Here is a 6,017-nt window from a genome sequence, read left to right on the forward strand (position 1 = left end):
CCCTGCCGTCCCGCCTTATATCAAGGGGCACAAACTGTGTAGGGGAGGGAAGAGAAGAGGTGTTGTGGGTATAAATGCCATAGGCAACCGCTTGAATTAGCATAACAATGTTTCTTCGCTCAGTAATGCGAGGGCGATTTTTTTTTTAAAACAAGAGGAGAGGTTTGAGCAACCGATGGAAGCACAGGAGTCTTAAAGAGGGGGTTTTGAGCTCAAAGTCACAGGTGCCGAGGTCAGGAGTTAGAGATTGGGGAGGGGGGAGGCGAATGTTATCACTTATCCCCGCAAGCTATAGTCTAGAACCAAATATTCAACAAGAATGACAATGAATAACCTAACGACAAGGAAGAATGTGATTGCACTGGAGAGGAGAGAGCAGAACCAGGATGTTGCCTGGGCTGGAGTGTTCCAGCTATGAAGAGACACTAGATAGGCTGGGGTTGTTTTCCTTAGGGCTGAGGTGGCCCCTGATTGAGGTGCACAAAATTATGCGGGGCATGGATAGGAAGAAACATTGCCCCTTGGTGAGATGTCTATGACAAGGTGGCATAGATTTAAGGTAAGGGGCAGGAGGTTTAGGAAGACATTTGAGGTTTTTCTTTTCACCCAGAGGGTGGGGTATATCTGGAACTCACTGCCTGAGTAGGTGGTAAAGACAGGAACCCTCAGAACAATTTAGTAGCATTTGGATGAACACTTGAAACGCCATAGCATACAATGCTACAGGCCAAGTGCTAGAAAATGGGATTGAAGTAGACAGGGGCTTGATGATCGGCGCAGGCACAATGGGCCGAAGGGTCTCTTTCCATGCTGTAAAACTCTATGACCCTCTATGCCAAGTTAATCTGTTTTTGGTGGTGCTAGTCGATGGCAGAATGTTGGCCAGGACACCGGAATAACTCTGTTTTGAACACTGTCATCTGGCGTCTTTAGCATCCCCCCAGGCCACCAGAAGAGGCAGACATTGACTTCATTTAATAAAAGCAAAATACTGTGAATCTAAAATAAAAATAGAAAATGCTAGAAAAACCCCGCAGGTCTGACAGCATCTGTGGAAAGCAAAACAGGGTTAACATTTCTGCAGAGTCATACGGACTCGAAACATTAACCCTGTTTTGCTTTCCAAAGATGCTGTCAAAACTGCGGAGATTTTCCAGCATTTTCTGTTTTTATTTGACTAAATGTCTCTTCTGAAGGGCATGTAAAAGCTGAGGAGAGGCACATACATTAAAAAGGGCCAAAAATGGGACCCTTGGGTCCAACAGAGGTGATCACATCAGCACGAGAGGAGAAGTATTGGGTGTAAGGTGTCTCTAGTGAGAGTGGAAGTATGGAAGAGCTGGAGGTGGATATTATTCTAAGTGTGCAGAATGGACAACAGTGGACAAACATTTCGTAGTAATAATGAACTTCTCCCTAAAAAGATTTTCTGCAGTTGGCTACTGATGGCTCATGGCGTTCACAGAGCAGGCAGTCCCAGGTCCGACCACTGTTTTTCCTTGAATGTAGTGGTTTCAGACCGAACCTTTTGTGATTTTCAATGCTGGCAACCAAGGCGCATTGGAAATGCAACACCTGAAAGTGCTGTAGAAAAGTCAAATGACTAAAGTATGAAGAGAAAAAAAAAATCAGAAAAGCTCTTGAATTTTAAGCTTCCACAGGATAAGAGTGGTGAGGGGGGGAAACTTACATGTGAAAGTGCTAAACGAAACAAAAATTATTAATCTGATGTATGATTTCAATTTAAACCATGAATACAAAACAATAAGACATAGGTACAGATAAGCAAAAGCCAAGGCACAGCACAGGCCTGTAAGCTTTGTAAAGGCAGCTGCAGCAGCGGAGTCCTGGGGGTCACATGACAGTCTTAATAATGTCAGACAAAAAAAAAATGCAATTCCCTGGAGCCAAACGAGGTGAAAGAGTTCCTAGTGTGTGAAGGATGTTACCATGTAACAAACAGACAATCTAATAAGATGGGTAATCTCACTAGCCAAGTGGCTGTTGCCCTTGCACATCAATGAGGCTTCATTCTCTTTATTCTCCAGTTACTGCCCTTACTTTCCCAAAGGCAGTGACACTTGCCAGGGTACGTTTCCTTGATGTTGCAATTCCTCAGCATATAGCTTGCCAAACGGTTCATTTTTTTCCCCGCCCAAGTCTCAACAGGTTTTGCACGAAGCCTGATCCAGTTCTCACCCATGTCAATATACAGACAGTCCAACGAGGGCTCAGCAGATAGTGACCAGGAGTGTGAATCTTGTCAAACCGGAGAGCTATTGGAATACCCAACCAATATACTCACCATAAATTATCCAAAGCACAGACCTTAACTTCATACCATTAATATTGTAATAAAATTCATTTTTTCTTACTGTGCAGAATATGTTGATGAAAGTAAATGACCATGCCTTACTGATGCATTTGGAGACGTAAGTAAAGAAAATGCATCTATGCTATAGGAGGCTAATACGTTATCCTTAATGATCTTCCAAGGCATCAGTACATAGACTTGTATGTACCTTTAAAGGCTTACATTTTTACAGCACCTTTTCAGGGCCACCAGCATCTGTGTTTTGCAGTCAGTGAAGTACTTTTGAATCGTAGTCGCTGTTGTCATGTAGGAAACGCAGCAGCCAATTTTCACACAGCAAGCTCCCACAAACAGCAATGTGATAATGGCCAGATAATTGTTTTGTGTTATGTTAGTTAAAGGAATAAATGTTGGCCAGGACACCAGGGTAACTCCCTGCTCTTCTTCAAAATAGTGTCATGGGAACTTCTATGGGCACCCAGGAGCAGGTTTAATGTCTCATCCAAAACGCGATACCTCCAAGAGTACAGCATTCCCTCAGTAAAGCACTGGAGTCTCAGCTTGAAAATCCTTGTGCTCAAGAGTCTGGAATGGGACTTGAACCCATAAGCTTCTGACTCAGAGGTGAGAACACAACCAACTGTGTCCAGACTGACAATGAAGTTATGAAATGGATTACATGCAATATTTAAATGGAGGAAATAATGCTTTAGCTGCTTGAGGGCACTTCCCATGTAGGAACCTCGAGATCTGACAAAAGGTTATCAACTTTAAAGATTAGCTCTGTTACTCTCTCGGCGCATGCTGCCTGCCTGCTGAGTATTTCCAGCATCCTCCGATTTTTACTTTTGTCTCTACGTAATTAATGTCATTTTATTCAGGATTACTGAATGAAAACAGTAGCAAACTAAACTGAATAGTGTAAAAAACAGCTATAGCTGTATTCAGGAGGATCTCCTGATGGTTACATCTATGAAAGATACTTTCCCAATGTGGGATCCAGAGTCAAAAACAATATAGAATATAGGGTCATAGATTTGATCCTTGGTTTATGATAAATGAGCCAATTTCAGCTGGTGCAGTGATGGATGTGCAGCAACTGATCTCAGGGGCCTTAGGCTAAGCAGAGAGAAGGTAGTGCACGGCTCCCTCATTAAGAACGATTCAATTGCCCTGACGGGATGGCTTATTTAGCAATAACCTGCTCACTGATGTCGAGTTTGGGTTCCGCTAGGGCCACTCAGCTCTTGACCTCATTACAGCCTTGGTTCAAACTTGGACAAAAGAACGGAACTCCTGAGGTGAGGTGAGAGTGACTGCCCTTGACATCAAGGCAGCATTTGACCAAGTGTGACATCAAGGAGCCCTAGCAACACTGGAGTCAATGGGAATCGGGGGGAAAACTCCCTGCTGATTGGAGTCATACCAAGCACAAAGGAAGATGGTTGTGGTTGTTGGAGGTCAGCCATCCCAGGATATCACTGCAGGAGTTCCTCAGGGTAGTGTCCTAGGCCCAACCATCTTCAGCTGTGCTTCATCAATGACCTTCCATCATAAGGTCAGACGTGGGGATGTTCGCTGATGATTGCACAATGTTCAGCACCATTCGCAACTCCTCAGATACTGAAGCAGTCCATGTCCAAATGCAGCAAGACCTGGACAACGTTCAGGCTTGGGCTGACAAGTAACATTCGTGCCAGACGTATCTCAGGCAATGACCATCTCCAACAAGAGAGAATCGAACCGTCGCATGTTCAATGGCATTACCATCACTGAATCCCCCACTATCAACATCCTGGGGGTTACTATTGACCAGAAACTGAACTGGACTAGTCATATAAATACTGTGGCTACAACAGCAGGTCAGATGCTAAGAATCGTGCGATGAGTAACTCACCTCCTGACTCCCCAAAGCCTGTCCACCATCTACAAGGCACAAGTCAGGAGTGTGATGGAATACTCCCCACCTGCCTGGATGAGTGCAATTCCCACAACACTCAAGAAGCTTGACGCCATCCAGGACAAAGCAGCCTGTTTGATTGGCGCTACATCCACAAACATTCACTCCCTCCACCACCGACACACAGTAGCAGCAGTGTGTACCATTTATAACATGCGCTGCAGGAATTCACCAAGGCTCCTTAGACAGCACTTTCCAAACCCACAAGCACTCCGACCTATAAGGACAAGGACAGCAGGCACATGGGAACACCCCCACCTGGAAGTCCTCTCCAAGTAACTCACCATCCTGAAAATATATCGCCATACCTTCACTGTCGCTGGGTCAAAATCCTGGAACCCCCTTCCTAACAGCACTGTGGGTGTACCTACACCACATGGACTGCAGTCATTTAAGGTGGCAGCTCATCACCACCTTCTCAAGGACAATTAGGGATGGGCAATAAACGCTGGCCTAGCCAGTGAAGCCCACATCTCACAAATGAATAAAAAAAGCACATTAGGCGAGGCCAGATTGCTGACATTCAAGGTCTTTTGCTATTTATGAAGAAAGACTCGTAAGTCAAGGTATTCGATACGCCTGGAACCATACCTCCCTGCATCAATAACTTTTGATGGGCAGGTTCTTCCAAAACCCAGCAACTAATCTGTCACAAATCCTTAAATTGAAATGTAAAATCCAGTAACCCTTCATGGGCACATAATGATATTTTGATGCACTATTGGTTTTTTGTATGTATTGCTGGAAGCATTAAAAAATTGATAATTCAACAAAGGAAACTGGCAGCACAATTTAGAATTAATTACAGCAACCCTCTGAGGATGCTCACCCCACAATCCAGCCTAAAGTTTAAAAGCCTATCAACTCCGACTGGCCTGTTACTAGAACCTGCTTGCCAACAATGGGCGCACTATCAATTCCTTTCGATATGGAGTATTCCAATGGAGTGAGTGAAGAGAGACTGAAATATTCTTCATGGCAGATTATCTCTTGGCCTCACCAATGAATCAAGTGGCAGCTAAACAAGTAATAAGCTCACTCTTTGGACAAATAACCTATCTGCATTACTGCATTAAAATTCCTGACAAAGTGGATGCCGGGCTGATGAAATATCAGATGGAACCGAAACCTAACTTTGAAAGTTGCACAGCGGCTAGGACACAGAGTGGTAGGATAAAGGGAGAGTCACCCAATATTAGCATCCACCATTTTGAAGGGTATATTACTCTTATACTGACATACTGCTACGTTGGGCCACATTCTGGTGCCTTAGAAAAATGGACTGTTGTTTGAAGAAATGTCCAAGTGCCTAGGTATATTCAACTAAAGCTGACTACGGTTTGATCAAACATTTTATACTGCTACAGTCAGAGGGAGTGTTGATCTCAGGTTGCTGTAACACGCCTCGTAGCTGCCAGTGCTTCACACCACTGACTGAGGCATCAGAGGAGGTTTGCTCTTGGCTATGGGACATATGTAACTCGGGTGGAACTGTGTGGATGTGTGTGTCATTACCAGGGGCAGACACAGGAAAATACAGATAAGTCCCTCTTGGGCTCTTCATTCTTATAGCCAATTAGCTGATATAAAAGAGCCCTGTTTGTGAGCAGTGGCTTACAAATGAGCCATATCACTGTTGTCTTAATAACAACAATAATTTTTTAACTGTTTCAGTATAATACAAAACAAATAATTACCTCTTTCCCAATGGTGATCTAAGGCAAAGCAAATGCACAGTATAAA

The sequence above is a fragment of the Carcharodon carcharias genome, chromosome 13, assembly GCF_017639515.1.
Source record: "Carcharodon carcharias isolate sCarCar2 chromosome 13, sCarCar2.pri, whole genome shotgun sequence".
Classification (NCBI taxonomy): Eukaryota; Metazoa; Chordata; class Chondrichthyes; order Lamniformes; family Lamnidae; genus Carcharodon; species Carcharodon carcharias.